The sequence below is a fragment of the Crinia signifera genome, chromosome 9 (genome assembly GCF_055691185.1).
Source record: "Crinia signifera chromosome 9, ASM5569118v1, whole genome shotgun sequence".
Classification (NCBI taxonomy): Eukaryota; Metazoa; Chordata; class Amphibia; order Anura; family Myobatrachidae; genus Crinia; species Crinia signifera.
The window spans coordinates 56,292,449-56,306,164 of record NC_139225.1 but is presented as its reverse complement, the minus strand read 5'-3'; the positions used below and the strand labels follow the sequence as shown (position 1 = coordinate 56,306,164).

The following is a 13,716-nucleotide window of genomic DNA, read 5'->3' as shown; positions in this document are numbered from 1 at the left end:
AAAGTGCCGGTATCTCACCTACAGCCATACCACATTGGATACGCCCAATCTCGTCTGATCTTGGAAGCTAAGCAGTGTTGGGCCTGGTTAGTACTTGGGTGGGAGACCACATGGGAACACCAGGTGCTGTAGGTTTTTTCCCATTAATGGCAAATTGTTTTTATTCTCTTGCTATTTAAATTGGAAACTTTTTATTTTTATTGCCAATACAGACATTTGGGACAGGTCAAACAGACACAATAGCCATCACCTAAAAACTTACCACACTGTTTAGGCCCAATTCCAACTGCTTTTGGGAGCTAAACAGTGTTGAGCCTCTTTAGTAGTTTAATTTGAGACCACCTGCTAATATCATGTCCTGTAGGTCTTTTTACATTACCAACACATGATTTTTTTCAGTAAGCCAATATAGTTAGGAAACTTTTTTATTAGCTTACCTGGTTATAGAAGTAGAAGATGGCAAAAAAGTGCCTGTAACTCACCTACAGCCATACCACATTGGATACGCCCAATCTCGTCTGATCTTGGAAGCTAAGCAGTGTTGGGCCTGATTAGTACTTGGGTGGGAGACCAAATGGGAACACCATGTGCTGTAGGTTTTTCCCATTACTGGCAAATTGTTTATATTCTCTAGCTTTTTAAATTGGAAACTTTTTTCTCTTTATTGACAGTACAGACATTTGGAAGAGGTCAAACAGACAAAATAGCCATCACCTAAAAACTTACCACACTGTTTAGGCCCAATTCCAACTGCTTTTGGCAGCTAAACAGTGTTGAGCCTCTTAAGTAGTTTAATTTGAGACCACCTGCTAATATCATGTCCTGTAGGTCTTTTTACATTACCAACGCATGATTTTTTTCAGTAAGGCAATACAGTTAGGAAACTTTTTTATTAGCTTTCCTGGTTATAGAAGTAGAAGAGGGCAAAAAAGTGCTGGTATCTCACCTACAGCCATACCACATTGGATACGCCAAATCTTGTCTGATCTTGGAAGCTAAGCAGTGTTGGGCCTGGATAGTACGTGGGTGGGAGACCACATGGGAACACCAGGTGCTGTAGGTTTTTTCCCATTAATGGCAAATTGTTTTTATTCTCTTGCTATTTAAATTGGAAACTTTTTATTTTTATTGCCAATACAGACATTTGGGACAGGTCAAACAGACACAATAGCCATCACCTAAAAACTTACCACACTGTTTAGGCCCAATTCCAACTGCTTTTGACAGCTAAACAGTGTTGAGCCTCTTTAGTAGTTTAATTTGAGACCACATGCTAATATCATGTCCTGTAGTTCTTTATACATTACCAACACATGATTTTTTTCAGTAAGGCAATACAGTTAGGAAACTTTTTTATTAGCTTACCTGGTTATAGAAGTAGAAGAGGGCAAAAAAGTGCCAGTATCTCACCTACAGCCATACCACATTGGATATGCCCAATCTCGTCTGATCTTGGAAGCTAAGCAGTGTTGGGCCTGGTTAGTACTTGGGTGGGAGACCACATGGGAACACCAGGTTATGTAGGTTTTTTCCCATTAATGGCAAATTGTTTTTATTCTCTTGCTATTTAAATTGGAAACTTTTTATTTTTTATTGCCAATACAGACATTTGGGACAGGTCAAACAGACACAATAGCCATCACCTAAAAACTTACCACACTGTTTAGGCCCAATTCCAACTGCTTTTGGGAGCTAAACAGTGTTGAGCCTCTTTAGTAGTTTAATTTGAGACCACCTGCTAATATCATGTCCTTTAGGTGTTTTTACATTACCAACACATGATTTTTTTCAGTAAGGCAATACAGTTAGGAAACTTTTTTATTCGCTTACCTGGTTATAGAAGTAGAAGAGGGCAAAAAAGTGCCAGTATCTCACCTACAGCCATACCACATTGGATACGCCCAATCTCGTCTGATCTTGGAAGCTAAGCAGTGTTGGGCCTGTTTAGTACTTGGGTGGGAGACCACATGGGAACACCAGGTGCTGTAGGTTTTTTGCCATTAATGGCAAATTGTTTTTATTCTCTTGCTATTTAAATTGAAAACTTTTTATTTTTTATTGCCAATACAGACATTTGGGACAGGTAAAACAGACACAATAGCCATCACCTAAAAACTTACCACACTGTTTAGGCCCAATTCCAACTGCTTTTGGGAGCTAAACAGTGTTGAGCCTCTTTAGTAGTTTAATTTGAGACCACCTGCTAATATCATGTCCTGTAGGTCTTTTTACATTACCAACACATGATTTTTTTCAGTAATCCAATATAGTTAGGAAACTTTTTTATTAGCTTACCTGGTTATAGAAGTAGAAAAGGGCAAAAAAGTGCCTGTATCTCACCTGCAGCCATACCACATTGGATACGCCCAATCTCGTCTGATCTTGGAAGCTAAGCAGTGTTGGGCCTGGTTAGTACTTGGGTGGGAGACCACATGGGAACACCAGGTGCTGTAGGTTTTTCCCATTACTGGCAAATTGTTTTTATTCTCTAGCTTTTTAAATTGGAAACTTTTTTCTCTTTATTGACAGTACAGACATTTGGGACAGGTCAAACAGACACAATAGCCATCACCTAAAAACTTACCACACTGTTTAGGCCCAATTCCAACTGCTTTTGGCAGCTAAACAGTGTTGAGCCTCTTAAGTAGTTTAATTTGAGACCACCTGCTAATATCATGTCCTGTAGATCTTTTTACATTACCAACACATGATTTTTTTCAGTAAGGCAATACAGTTAGGAAACTTTTTTATTAGCTTTCCTGGTTATAGAAGTAGAAGAGGGCAAAAAAGTGCCAGTATCCCACCTACAGCCATACCACATTGGATAAGCCCAATCTCGTCTGATCTTGGAAGCTAAGCAGTGTTGGGCCTGGTTAGTACTTGGGTGGGAGACCACATGGGAACACCAGGTGCTGTAGGTTTTTTCCCATTAATGGCAAATTGTTTTTATTCTCTTGCTATTTAAATTGGAAACTTTTTATTTTTTATTGCCAATACAGACATTTGGGACAGGTCAAACAGACACAATAGCCATCACCTAAAAACTTACCACACTGTTTAGGCCCAATTCCAACTGCTTTTGGGAGCTAAACAGTGTTGAGCCTCTTTAGTAGTTTAATTTGAGACCACCTGCTAATATCATGTCCTGTAGGTCTTTTTACATTACCAAAACATGATTTTTTTCAGTAAGGCAATACAGTTAGGAAACTTTTTTATTAGCTTACCTGGTTATAGAAGTAGAAGAGGGCAAAAAAGTGCCAGTATCCCACCTACAGCCATACCACATTGGATACGCCTAATCTCGTCTGATCTTGGAAGCTAAGCAGTGTTGGGCCTGGTTAGTACTTGGGTGGGAGACCACATGGGAACACCAGGTGCTGTAAGTTTTTTTCCCATTAATGGCAAATTGTTTTTATTCTCTTGCTATTTAAATTGGAAACTTTTTATTTTTTATTGCCAATACAGACATTTGGGACAGGTCAAACAGACACAATAGCCATCACCTAAAAACTTACCACACTGTTTAGGCCCAATTCCAACTGCTTTTGGCAGCTAAACAGTGTTGAGCCTCTTTAGTAGTTTAATTTGAGACCACCTGCTAATATCATGTCCTGTAGGTCTTTTTACATTACCAACACATGATTTTTTTCAGTAAGGCAATACAGTTAGGAAACTTTTTTATTCGCTTACCTGGTTATAGAAGTAGAAGAGGGCAAAAAAGTGCCAATATCTCAACTACAGGCATACCACATTGGATACGCCCAATCTCGTCTGATCTTGGAAGCTAAGCAGTGTTGGGCCTGGTTAGTACTTGAGTGGGAAACCACATGGGAACACCAGGTGCTGTAGGTTTTTTCCCATTAATGGCAAATTGTTTTTATTCTCTTGCTATTTAAATTGGAAACTTTTTATTTTTATTGCCAATACAGACATTTGGGACAGGTCAAACAGACACAATAGCCATCACCTAAAAACTTACCACACTGTTTAGGCCCAATTCCAACTGCATTTGGGAGCTAAACAGTGTTGAGCCTCTTTAGTAGTTTAATTTGAGACCACCTGCTAATATCATGTCCTGTAGGTCTTTTTACATTACCAACACATGATTTTTTTCAGTAAGCCAATATAGTTAGGAAACTTTTTTATTAGCTTACCTGGTTATAGAAGTAGAAGATGGCAAAAAAGTGCCTGTATCTCACCTACAGCCATACCACATTGGATACGCCCAATCTCGTCTGATCTTGGAAGCTAAGCAGTGTTGGGCCTGGTTAGTACTTGGGTGGGAGACCACATGGGAACACCAGGTGCTGTAGGTTTTTTCCCATTACTGGCAAATTGTTTATATTCTCTAGCTTTTTAAATTGGAAACTTTTTTCTCTTTATTGACAGTACAGACATTTGGAAGAGGTCAAACAGACACAATAGCCATCACCTAAAAACTTACCACACTGTTTAGGCCCAATTCCAACTGCTTTTGGCAGCTAAACAGTGTTGAGCCTCTTAAGTAGTTTAATTTGAGACCACCTGCTAATATCATGTCCTGTAGGTCTTTTTACATTACCAACACATGTTTTTTTTTCAGTAAGGCAATACAGTTAGGAAACTTTTTTATTAGCTTTCCTGGTTATAGAAGTAGAAGAGGGCAAAAAAGTGCCGGTATCTCACCTACAGCCATACCACATTGGATACGCCCAATCTCGTCTGATCTTGGAAGCTAAGCAGTGTTGGGCCTGGTTAGTACTTGGGTGGGAGACCACATGGGAACACCAGGTGCTGTAGGTTTCTTCCCATTAATGGCTAATTGTTTTTATTCTCTTGCTATTTAAATTGGAAACTTTTTATTTTTATTGCCAATACAGACATTTGGGACAGGTCAAACAGACACAATAGCCATCACCTAAAAACTTACCACACTGTTTAGGCCCAATTCCAACTGCTTTTGACAGCTAAACAGTGTTGAGCCTCTTTAGTAGTTTAATTTGAGACCACATGCTAATATCATGTCCTGTAGTTCTTTATACATTACCAACACATGATTTTTTTCAGTAAGGCAATACAGTTAGGAAACTTTTTTATTAGCTTACCTGGTTATAGAAGTAGAAGAGGGCAAAAAAGTGCCAGTATCTCACCTACAGCCATACCACATTGGATATGCCCAATCTCGTCTGATCTTGGAAGCTAAGCAGTGTTGGGCCTGGTTAGTACTTGGGTGGGAGACCACATGGGAACACCAGGTTCTGTAGGTTTTTTCCCATTAATGGCAAATTGTTTTTATTCTCTTGCTATTTAAATTGGAAACTTTTTATTTTTTATTGCCAATACAGACATTTGGGACAGGTCAAACAGACACAATAGCCATCACCTAAAAACTTACCACACTGTTTAGGCCCAATTCCAACTGCTTTTGGGAGCTAAACAGTGTTGAGCCTCTTTAGTAGTCTATTTTGAGACCACCTGCTAATATCATGTCCTGTAGGTCTTTTTACATTACCAACACATGATTTTTTTCAGTAAGGCAATATAGTTAGGAAACTTTTTTATTCGCTTACCTGGTTATAGAAGTAGAAGAGGGCAAAAAAGTGCCAGTATCTCACCTACAGCCATACCACATTGGATACGCCCAATCTCGTCTGATCTTGGAAGCTAAGCAGTGTTGGGCCTGTTTAGTACTTGGGTGGGAGACCACATGGGAACACCAGGTGCTGTAGGTTTTTTGCCATTAATGGCAAATTGTTTTTATTCTCTTGCTATTTAAATTGAAAACTTTTTATTTTTTATTGCCAATACAGACATTTGGGACAGGTAAAACAGACACAATAGCCATCACCTAAAAACTTACCACACTGTTTAGGCCCAATTCCAACTGCTTTTGGGAGCTAAACAGTGTTGAGCCTCTTTAGTAGTTTAATTTGAGACCACCTGCTAATATCATGTCCTGTAGGTCTTTTTACATTACCAACACATGATTTTTTTCAGTAATCCAATATAGTTAGGAAACTTTTTTATTAGCTTACCTGGTTATAGAAGTAGAAAAGGGCAAAAAAGTGCCTGTATCTCACCTGCAGCCATACCACATTGGATACGCCCAATCTCGTCTGATCTTGGAAGCTAAGCAGTGTTGGGCCTGGTTAGTACTTGGGTGGGAGACCACATGGGAACACCAGGTGCTGTAGGTTTTTCCCATTACTGGCAAATTGTTTTTATTCTCTAGCTTTTTAAATTGGAAACTTTTTTCTCTTTATTGACAGTACAGACATTTGGGACAGGTCAAACAGACACAATAGCCATCACCTAAAAACTTACCACACTGTTTAGGCCCAATTCCAACTGCTTTTGGCAGCTAAACAGTGTTGAGCCTCTTAAGTAGTTTAATTTGAGACCACCTGCTAATATCATGTCCTGTAGATCTTTTTACATTACCAACACATGATTTTTTTCAGTAAGGCAATACAGTTAGGAAACTTTTTTATTAGCTTTCCTGGTTATAGAAGTAGAAGAGGGCAAAAAAGTGCCAGTATCCCACCTACAGCCATACCACATTGGATAAGCCCAATCTCGTCTGATCTTGGAAGCTAAGCAGTGTTGGGCCTGGTTAGTACTTGGGTGGGAGACCACATGGGAACACCAGGTGCTGTAGGTTTTTTCCCATTAATGGCAAATTGTTTTTATTCTCTTGCTATTTAAATTGGAAACTTTTTATTTTTTATTGCCAATACAGACATTTGGGACAGGTCAAACAGACACAATAGCCATCACCTAAAAACTTACCACACTGTTTAGGCCCAATTCCAACTGCTTTTGGGAGCTAAACAGTGTTGAGCCTCTTTAGTAGTTTAATTTGAGACCACCTGCTAATATCATGTCCTGTAGGTCTTTTTACATTACCAAAACATGATTTTTTTCAGTAAGGCAATACAGTTAGGAAAGTTTTTTATTAGCTTACCTGGTTATAGAAGTAGAAGAGGGCAAAAAAGTGCCAGTTTCCCACCTACAGCCATACCACATTGGATACGCCTAATCTCGTCTGATCTTGGAAGCTAAGCAGTGTTGGGCCTGGTTAGTACTTGGGTGGGAGACCACATGGGAACACCAGGTGCTGTAAGTTTTTTTCCCATTAATGGCAAATTGTTTTTATTCTCTTGCTATTTAAATTGGAAACTTTTTATTTTTTATTGCCAATACAGACATTTGGGACAGGTCAAACAGACACAATAGCCATCACCTAAAAACTTACCACACTGTTTAGGCCCAATTCCAACTGCTTTTGGCAGCTAAACAGTGTTGAGCCTCTTTAGTAGTTTAATTTGAGACCACCTGCTAATATCATGTCCTGTAGGTCTTTTTACATTACCAACACATGATTTTTTTCAGTAAGGCAATACAGTTAGGAAACTTTTTTATTCGCTTACCTGGTTATAGAAGTAGAAGAGGGCAAAAAAGTGCCAATATCTCAACTACAGGCATACCACATTGGATACGCCCAATCTCGTCTGATCTTGGAAGCTAAGCAGTGTTGGGCCTGGTTAGTACTTGAGTGGGAGACCACATGGGAACACCAGGTGCTGTAGGTTTTTTCCCATTAATGGCAAATTGTTTTTATTCTCTTGCTATTTAAATTGGAAACTTTTTATTTTTATTGCCAATACAGACATTTGGGACAGGTCAAACAGACACAATAGCCATCACCTAAAAACTTACCACACTGTTTAGGCCCAATTCCAACTGCATTTGGGAGCTAAACAGTGTTGAGCCTCTTTAGTAGTTTAATTTGAGACCACCTGCTAATATCATGTCCTGTAGGTCTTTTTACATTACCAACACATGATTTTTTTCAGTAAGCCAATATAGTTAGGAAACTTTTTTATTAGCTTACCTGGTTATAGAAGTAGAAGATGGCAAAAAAGTGCCTGTATCTCACCTACAGACATACCACATTGGATACGCCCAATCTCGTCTGATCTTGGAAGCTAAGCAGTGTTGGGCCTGGTTAGTACTTGGGTGGGAGACCACATGGGAACACCAGGTGCTGTAGGTTTTTCCCATTACTGGCAAATTGTTTATATTCTCTAGCTTTTTAAATTGGAAACTTTTTTCTCTTTATTGACAGTACAGACATTTGGAAGAGGTCAAACAGACACAATAGCCATCACCTAAAAACTTACCACACTGTTTAGGCCCAATTCCAACTGCTTTTGGCAGCTAAACAGTGTTGAGCCTCTTAAGTAGTTTAATTTGAGACCACCTGCTAATATCATGTCCTGTAGGTCTTTTTACATTACCAACACATGTTTTTTTTCAGTAAGGCAATACAGTTAGGAAACTTTTTTATTAGCTTTCCTGGTTATAGAAGTAGAAGAGGGCAAAAAAGTGCCGGTATCTCACCTACAGCCATACCACATTGGATACGCCCAATCTCGTCTGATCTTGGAAGCTAAGCAGTGTTGGGCCTGGTTAGTACTTGGGTGGGAGACCACATGGGAACACCAGGTGCTGTAGGTTTCTTCCCATTAATGGCTAATTGTTTTTATTCTCTTGCTATTTAAATTGGAAACTTTTTATTTTTATTGCCAATACAGACATTTGGGACAGGTCAAACAGACACAATAGCCATCACCTAAAAACTTACCACACTGTTTAGGCCCAATTCCAACTGCTTTTGGCAGCTAAACAGTGTTGAGCCTCTTTAGTAGTTTAATTTGAGACCACATGCTAATATCATGTCCTGTAGGTCTTTTTACATTACCAACACATGATTTTTTTCAGTAAGGCAATACAGTTAGGAAACTGTTTTATTAGCTTACCTGGTTATAGAAGTAGAAGAGGGCAAAAAAGTGCCAGTATCTCACCTACAGCCATACCACATTGGATACACCCAATCTCGTCTGATCTTGGAAGCTAAGCAGTGTTGGGCCTGGTTAGTACTTGGGTGGGAGACCACATGGGAACACCAGGTGCTGTAGGTTTTTTCCCATTAATGGCAAATTGTTTTTATTCTCTAGCTATTTAAATTGGAAACTTTTTATTTTTTATTGCCAATACAGACATTTGGGACAGGTCAAACAGACACAATAGCCATCACCTAAAAACTTACCACACTGTTTAGGCCCAATTCCAACTGCTTTTGGGAGCTAAACAGTGTTGAGCCTCTTTAGTAGTTTAATTTGAGACCACGTGCTAATATCATGTCCTGTAGGTCTTTTTACATTACCAACACATGATTTTTTTCATTAAGGCAATACAGTTAGGAAACTTTTTTATTCGCTTACCTGGTTATAGAAGTAGAAGAGGGCAAAAAAGTGCCAGTATCTCACCTACAGCCATATTACATTGGATACGCCCAATCTCGTCTGATCTTGGAAGCTAAGCAGTGTTGGGCCTGTTTAGTACTTGGGTGGGAGACCACATGGGAACACCATGTGCTGTAGGTTTTTTCCCATTAATGGCAAATTGTTTTTATTCTCTTACTATTTAAATTAAAAAACTTTTTATTTTTTATTGCCAATACAGACATTTGGGACAGGTCAAACAGACACAATAGCCATCACCTAAAAACTTACCACACTGTTTAGGCCCAATTCCAACTGCTTTTGGGAGCTAAACAGTGTTGAGCCTCTTTAGTAGTTTAATTTGAGACCACCTGCTAATATCATGTCCTGTAGGTCTTTTTACATTACCAACACATGATTTTTTTCAGTAAGCCAATATAGTTAGGAATCTTTTTTATTAGCTTACCTGGTTATAGAAGTAGAAGAGGGCAAAAAAGTGCCTGTATCTCACCTACAGCCATACCACATTGGATACGCCCAATCTCGTCTGATCTTGGAAGCTAAGCAGTGTTGGGCCTGGTTAGTACTTGGGTGGGAGACCACATGCTGTAGGTTTTTCCCATTACTGGCAAATTGTTTATATTCTCTAGCTTTTTAAATTGGAAACTTTTTTCTCTTTATTGACAGTACAGACATTTGGAAGAGGTCAAACAGACACAATAGCCATCACCTAAAAACTTACCACACTGTTTAGGCCCAATTCCAACTGCTTTTGGCAGCTAAAGAGTGTTGAGCCTCTTAAGTAGTTTAATTTAAGACCACCTGCTAATATCATGTCCTGTAGGTCTTTTTACATTACCAACACATGATTTTTTTCAGTAAGGCAATACAGTTAGGAAACTTTTTTATTAGCTTTCCTGGTTATAGAAGTAGAAGAGGGCAAAAAAGTGCCAGTATCTCACCTAAAGCCATACCACATTGGATACGCCCAATCTCGTCTGATCTTGGAAACAAAGCAGTGTTGGGCCTGGTTTGTACTTGGGTGGGAGACCACATGGGAACACCAGGTGCTGTAGGTTTTTTCCCATTAATGGCAAATTGTTTTTATTCTCTAGCTATTTAAATTGGAAACTTTTTATTTTTTATTGCCAATACAGACATTTGGGACAGGTCAAACAGACACAATAGCCATCACCTAAAAACTTACCACACTGTTTAGGCCCAATTCCAACTGCTTTTGGGAGCTAAACAGTTTTGAGCCTCTTTAGTAGTTTAATTTGAGACCACCTGCTAATATCATGTCCTGTAGGTCTTTTTACATTACCAACACATGATTTTTTTCAGTAAGGCAATACAGTTAGGAAACTTTTTTATTCGCTTACCTGGTTATAGAAGTAGAAGAGGGCAAAAAAGTGCCAGTATGTCATCTACAGCCATACCACATTGGATACGCCCAATCTCGTCTGATCTTGGAAGCTAAGCAGTGTTGGGCCTGTTTAGTACTTGGGTGGGAGACCACATGGGAACACCAGGTGCTGTAGGTTTTTTCCCATTAATGGCAAATTGTTTTTATTCTCTTGCTATTTAAATTGAAAACTTTTTATTTTTTATTGCCAATACAGACATTTGGGACAGGTCAAACAGACACAATAGCCATCACCTAAAAATTTACCACACTGTTTAGGCCCAATTCCAACTGCTTTTGGGAGCTAAACAGTGTTGAGCCTCTTTAGTAGTTTAATTTGAGAACAACTGCTAATATCATGTCCTGTAGGTCTTTTTACATTACCAACACATGATTTTTTTTCAGTAAGCCAATATAGTTAGGAAACTTTTTTATTAGCTTACCTGGTTATAGAAGTAGAAGAGGGAAAAAAAGTGCCTGTATCTCACCTACAGCCATACCACATTGGATACGCCCAGTCTCGTCTGATCTTGGAAGCTAAGCAGTGTTGGGCCTGGTTAGTACTTGGGTGGGAGACCACATGGGAACACCAGGTGCTGTAGGTTTTTCCCATTACTGGCAAATTGTTTTTATTCTCTAGCTTTTTAAATTGGAAACTTTTTTCTCTTTATTGACAGTACAGACATTTGGAAGAGGTCAAACAGACACAATAGTCATCACCTAAAAACTTACCACACTGTTTAGGCCCAATTCCAACTGCTTTTGGCAGCTAAACAGTGTTGAGCCTCTTTAGTAGTTTAATTTGAGACCACCTGCTAATATCATGTCCTGTAGGTCTTTTTACATTACCAACACATGATTTTTTTTCAGTAAGACAATATAGTTAGGAAACTTTTTTATTAGCTTACCTGGTTATAGAAGTAGAAGAGGGCAAAAAAGTGCCTGTATCTCACCTACAGCCATACCACATTGGATACGCCCAATCTCGTCTGATCTTGGAAGCTAAGCAGTGTTGGGCCTGGTTAGTACTTGGGTGGGAGACCACATGGGAACACCAGGTGCTGTAGGTTTTTCCCATTACTGGCAAATTGTTTTTATTCTCTAGCTTTTTAAATTGGAAACTTTTTTCTCTTTATTGACAGTACAGACATTTGGAAGAGGTCAAACAGACACAATAGCCATCACCTAAAAACTTACCACACTGTTTAGGCCCAATTCCAACTGCTTTTGGCAGCTAAACAGTGTTGAGCCTCTTAAGTAGTTTAATTTGAGACCACCTGCTAATATCATGTCCTGTAGGTCTTTTTACATTACCAACGCATGATTTTTTTTCAGTAAGGCAATACAGTTAGGAAACTTTTTTATTAGCTTTCCTGGTTATAGAAGTAGAAGAGGGCAAAAAAGTGCCGGTATCTCACCTACAGCCATACCACATTGGATACGCCCAATCTCGTCTGATCTTGGAAGCTAAGCAGTGTTGGGCCTGGTTAGTACTTGGGTGGGAGACCACATGGGAACACCAGGTGCTGTAGGTTTTTTCCCATTAATGGCAAATTGTTTTTATTCTCTTGCTATTTAAATTGGAAACTTTTTATTTTTTATTGCCAATACAGACATTTGGGACAGGTAAAACAGACACAATAGCCATCACCTAAAAACTTACCACACTGTTTAGGCCCAATTCCAACTGCTTTTGGGAGCTAAACAGTGTTGAGCCTCTTTAGTAGTTTAATTTGAGACCACCTGCTAATATCATGTCCTGTAGGTCTTTTTACATTACCAACACATGATTTTTTTCAGTAATCCAATATAGTTAGGAAACTTTTTTATTAGCTTACCTGGTTATAGAAGTAGAAAAGGGCAAAAAAGTGCCTGTATCTCACCTGCAGCCATACCACATTGGATACGCCCAATCTCGTCTGATCTTGGAAGCTAAGCAGTGTTGGGCCTGGTTAGTACTTGGGTGGGAGACCACATGGGAACACCAGGTGCTGTAGGTTTTTCCCATTACTGGCAAATTGTTTTTATTCTCTAGCTTTTTAAATTGGAAACTTTTTTCTCTTTATTGACAGTACAGACATTTGGGACAGGTCAAACAGACACAATAGCCATCACCTAAAAACTTACCACACTGTTTAGGCCCAATTCCAACTGCTTTTGGCAGCTAAACAGTGTTGAGCCTCTTAAGTAGTTTAATTTGAGACCACCTGCTAATATCATGTCCTGTAGATCTTTTTACATTACCAACACATGATTTTTTTCAGTAAGGCAATACAGTTAGGAAACTTTTTTATTAGCTTTCCTGGTTATAGAAGTAGAAGAGGGCAAAAAAGTGCCAGTATCCCACCTACAGCCATACCACATTGGATAAGCCCAATCTCGTCTGATCTTGGAAGCTAAGCAGTGTTGGGCCTGGTTAGTACTTGGGTGGGAGACCACATGGGAACACCAGGTGCTGTAGGTTTTTTCCCATTAATGGCAAATTGTTTTTATTCTCTTGCTATTTAAATTGGAAACTTTTTATTTTTTATTGCCAATACAGACATTTGGGATAGGTCAAACAGACACAATAGCCATCACCTAAAAACTTACCACACTGTTTAGGCCCAATTCCAACTGCTTTTGGGAGCTAAACAGTGTTGAGCCTCTTTAGTAGTTTAATTTGAGACCACCTGCTAATATCATGTCCTGTAGGTCTTTTTACATTACCAAAACATGATTTTTTTCAGTAAGGCAATACAGTTAGGAAAGTTTTTTATTAGCTTACCTGGTTATAGAAGTAGAAGAGGGCAAAAAAGTGCCAGTTTCCCACCTACAGCCATACCACATTGGATACGCCTAATCTCGTCTGATCTTGGAAGCTAAGCAGTGTTGGGCCTGGTTAGTACTTGGGTGGGAGACCACATGGGAACACCAGGTGCTGTAAGTTTTTTTCCCATTAATGGCAAATTGTTTTTATTCTCTTGCTATTTAAATTGGAAACTTTTTATTTTTTATTGCCAATACAGACATTTGGGACAGGTCAAACAGACACAATAGCCATCA

General features: G+C 39.1%; 28 non-coding genes and 2 pseudogenes across 28 annotated transcripts; all 30 read left to right on the top strand.

Moving 5' to 3' along the window:
* The first annotated feature begins 16 nt into the window (after positions 1 to 16).
* LOC146040111 (5S ribosomal RNA) lies at positions 17 to 135 on the top strand. Its single transcript, XR_014463276.1, has one exon. It is a non-coding gene; the product is annotated as a 5S ribosomal RNA (ribosomal RNA).
* A 345-nt stretch (positions 136 to 480) lies between these two features.
* LOC146039173 (5S ribosomal RNA) lies at positions 481 to 599 on the top strand. Its single transcript, XR_014462701.1, has one exon. It is a non-coding gene; the product is annotated as a 5S ribosomal RNA (ribosomal RNA).
* A 345-nt stretch (positions 600 to 944) lies between these two features.
* Positions 945 to 1,063, top strand: LOC146039597 (5S ribosomal RNA). Its single transcript, XR_014463088.1, has one exon. It is a non-coding gene; the product is annotated as a 5S ribosomal RNA (ribosomal RNA).
* A 345-nt stretch (positions 1,064 to 1,408) lies between these two features.
* Positions 1,409 to 1,527, top strand: LOC146039492 (5S ribosomal RNA). Its single transcript, XR_014462992.1, has one exon. It is a non-coding gene; the product is annotated as a 5S ribosomal RNA (ribosomal RNA).
* A 346-nt stretch (positions 1,528 to 1,873) lies between these two features.
* LOC146037947 (5S ribosomal RNA) lies at positions 1,874 to 1,992 on the top strand. The gene has a single exon (XR_014461579.1). It is a non-coding gene; the product is annotated as a 5S ribosomal RNA (ribosomal RNA).
* Positions 1,993 to 2,338: 346 nt separating this feature from the next.
* Positions 2,339 to 2,457, top strand: LOC146037844 (5S ribosomal RNA). The gene has a single exon (XR_014461486.1). It is a non-coding gene; the product is annotated as a 5S ribosomal RNA (ribosomal RNA).
* Positions 2,458 to 2,802: 345 nt separating this feature from the next.
* Positions 2,803 to 2,921, top strand: LOC146038475 (5S ribosomal RNA). Its single transcript, XR_014462063.1, has one exon. It is a non-coding gene; the product is annotated as a 5S ribosomal RNA (ribosomal RNA).
* Positions 2,922 to 3,267: 346 nt separating this feature from the next.
* On the top strand, positions 3,268 to 3,386 carry LOC146038857 (5S ribosomal RNA). The gene has a single exon (XR_014462413.1). It is a non-coding gene; the product is annotated as a 5S ribosomal RNA (ribosomal RNA).
* Positions 3,387 to 3,733: 347 nt separating this feature from the next.
* Positions 3,734 to 3,852, top strand: LOC146039476 (5S ribosomal RNA). The gene has a single exon (XR_014462978.1). It is a non-coding gene; the product is annotated as a 5S ribosomal RNA (ribosomal RNA).
* A 345-nt stretch (positions 3,853 to 4,197) lies between these two features.
* LOC146040110 (5S ribosomal RNA) lies at positions 4,198 to 4,316 on the top strand. The gene has a single exon (XR_014463275.1). It is a non-coding gene; the product is annotated as a 5S ribosomal RNA (ribosomal RNA).
* A 347-nt stretch (positions 4,317 to 4,663) lies between these two features.
* On the top strand, positions 4,664 to 4,782 carry LOC146040109 (5S ribosomal RNA). The gene has a single exon (XR_014463274.1). It is a non-coding gene; the product is annotated as a 5S ribosomal RNA (ribosomal RNA).
* Positions 4,783 to 5,127: 345 nt separating this feature from the next.
* LOC146038988 (5S ribosomal RNA) lies at positions 5,128 to 5,246 on the top strand. The gene has a single exon (XR_014462533.1). It is a non-coding gene; the product is annotated as a 5S ribosomal RNA (ribosomal RNA).
* A 346-nt stretch (positions 5,247 to 5,592) lies between these two features.
* Positions 5,593 to 5,711, top strand: LOC146037946 (5S ribosomal RNA). The gene has a single exon (XR_014461578.1). It is a non-coding gene; the product is annotated as a 5S ribosomal RNA (ribosomal RNA).
* Positions 5,712 to 6,057: 346 nt separating this feature from the next.
* LOC146037843 (5S ribosomal RNA) lies at positions 6,058 to 6,176 on the top strand. Its single transcript, XR_014461485.1, has one exon. It is a non-coding gene; the product is annotated as a 5S ribosomal RNA (ribosomal RNA).
* A 345-nt stretch (positions 6,177 to 6,521) lies between these two features.
* On the top strand, positions 6,522 to 6,640 carry LOC146038473 (5S ribosomal RNA). Its single transcript, XR_014462062.1, has one exon. It is a non-coding gene; the product is annotated as a 5S ribosomal RNA (ribosomal RNA).
* A 346-nt stretch (positions 6,641 to 6,986) lies between these two features.
* LOC146038856 (5S ribosomal RNA) lies at positions 6,987 to 7,105 on the top strand. Its single transcript, XR_014462412.1, has one exon. It is a non-coding gene; the product is annotated as a 5S ribosomal RNA (ribosomal RNA).
* Positions 7,106 to 7,452: 347 nt separating this feature from the next.
* Positions 7,453 to 7,571, top strand: LOC146039249 (5S ribosomal RNA). Its single transcript, XR_014462771.1, has one exon. It is a non-coding gene; the product is annotated as a 5S ribosomal RNA (ribosomal RNA).
* Positions 7,572 to 7,916: 345 nt separating this feature from the next.
* Positions 7,917 to 8,035, top strand: LOC146038536 (5S ribosomal RNA). Its single transcript, XR_014462120.1, has one exon. It is a non-coding gene; the product is annotated as a 5S ribosomal RNA (ribosomal RNA).
* A 345-nt stretch (positions 8,036 to 8,380) lies between these two features.
* Positions 8,381 to 8,499, top strand: LOC146040107 (5S ribosomal RNA). Its single transcript, XR_014463273.1, has one exon. It is a non-coding gene; the product is annotated as a 5S ribosomal RNA (ribosomal RNA).
* A 345-nt stretch (positions 8,500 to 8,844) lies between these two features.
* LOC146040121 (5S ribosomal RNA) lies at positions 8,845 to 8,963 on the top strand. Its single transcript, XR_014463285.1, has one exon. It is a non-coding gene; the product is annotated as a 5S ribosomal RNA (ribosomal RNA).
* A 346-nt stretch (positions 8,964 to 9,309) lies between these two features.
* LOC146039605 (5S ribosomal RNA) lies at positions 9,310 to 9,428 on the top strand. The gene has a single exon (XR_014463095.1). It is a non-coding gene; the product is annotated as a 5S ribosomal RNA (ribosomal RNA).
* A 347-nt stretch (positions 9,429 to 9,775) lies between these two features.
* On the top strand, positions 9,776 to 9,881 carry LOC146039903 (5S ribosomal RNA; annotated as a pseudogene).
* Positions 9,882 to 10,226: 345 nt separating this feature from the next.
* On the top strand, positions 10,227 to 10,345 carry LOC146039680 (5S ribosomal RNA; annotated as a pseudogene).
* A 346-nt stretch (positions 10,346 to 10,691) lies between these two features.
* LOC146038371 (5S ribosomal RNA) lies at positions 10,692 to 10,810 on the top strand. The gene has a single exon (XR_014461968.1). It is a non-coding gene; the product is annotated as a 5S ribosomal RNA (ribosomal RNA).
* A 347-nt stretch (positions 10,811 to 11,157) lies between these two features.
* On the top strand, positions 11,158 to 11,276 carry LOC146038059 (5S ribosomal RNA). Its single transcript, XR_014461681.1, has one exon. It is a non-coding gene; the product is annotated as a 5S ribosomal RNA (ribosomal RNA).
* Positions 11,277 to 11,622: 346 nt separating this feature from the next.
* On the top strand, positions 11,623 to 11,741 carry LOC146040106 (5S ribosomal RNA). The gene has a single exon (XR_014463272.1). It is a non-coding gene; the product is annotated as a 5S ribosomal RNA (ribosomal RNA).
* Positions 11,742 to 12,087: 346 nt separating this feature from the next.
* On the top strand, positions 12,088 to 12,206 carry LOC146040105 (5S ribosomal RNA). The gene has a single exon (XR_014463271.1). It is a non-coding gene; the product is annotated as a 5S ribosomal RNA (ribosomal RNA).
* Positions 12,207 to 12,552: 346 nt separating this feature from the next.
* Positions 12,553 to 12,671, top strand: LOC146037842 (5S ribosomal RNA). The gene has a single exon (XR_014461484.1). It is a non-coding gene; the product is annotated as a 5S ribosomal RNA (ribosomal RNA).
* Positions 12,672 to 13,016: 345 nt separating this feature from the next.
* LOC146038472 (5S ribosomal RNA) lies at positions 13,017 to 13,135 on the top strand. Its single transcript, XR_014462061.1, has one exon. It is a non-coding gene; the product is annotated as a 5S ribosomal RNA (ribosomal RNA).
* Positions 13,136 to 13,481: 346 nt separating this feature from the next.
* Positions 13,482 to 13,600, top strand: LOC146038855 (5S ribosomal RNA). Its single transcript, XR_014462411.1, has one exon. It is a non-coding gene; the product is annotated as a 5S ribosomal RNA (ribosomal RNA).
* The last annotated feature ends 116 nt before the right edge of the window (positions 13,601 to 13,716 follow it).